Source organism: Frankliniella occidentalis, unplaced genomic scaffold (genome assembly GCF_000697945.3).
Source record: "Frankliniella occidentalis isolate FOCC.00 unplaced genomic scaffold, Focc_3.1 Scaffold6, whole genome shotgun sequence".
NCBI classification, from domain to species: domain Eukaryota; kingdom Metazoa; phylum Arthropoda; class Insecta; order Thysanoptera; family Thripidae; genus Frankliniella; species Frankliniella occidentalis.
The window spans coordinates 2,587,735-2,588,026 of record NW_026267136.1 but is presented as its reverse complement, the minus strand read 5'-3'; positions in this window follow the sequence as shown (position 1 = coordinate 2,588,026).

The following is a 292-nucleotide window of genomic DNA, read 5'->3' as shown; positions in this document are numbered from 1 at the left end:
TTTTTTGCGTACCCTATTTCACCGTCTTCGATCAAGGCAACCTGAACATTTAAAGTCTCTTTTAGCTGAACGTCTTCTGGTGTACAGAGTAATAACGTACGAAGTACAGAGCCCCACTACATTGCTTTTTCAAATCATTAGGGAAAAGCCAAAACACCCCTGCAGACACGTGCCCCCTGGCACACGTGTCGCACCGACTGATCCAAAGTGACCACTTGTGGCGGGGCGGGGCGGGCGGTGGCAGCGACGCGTTCATTAGCCGCGATGCGAGCCTGCAGGGAGGAGACGCCGC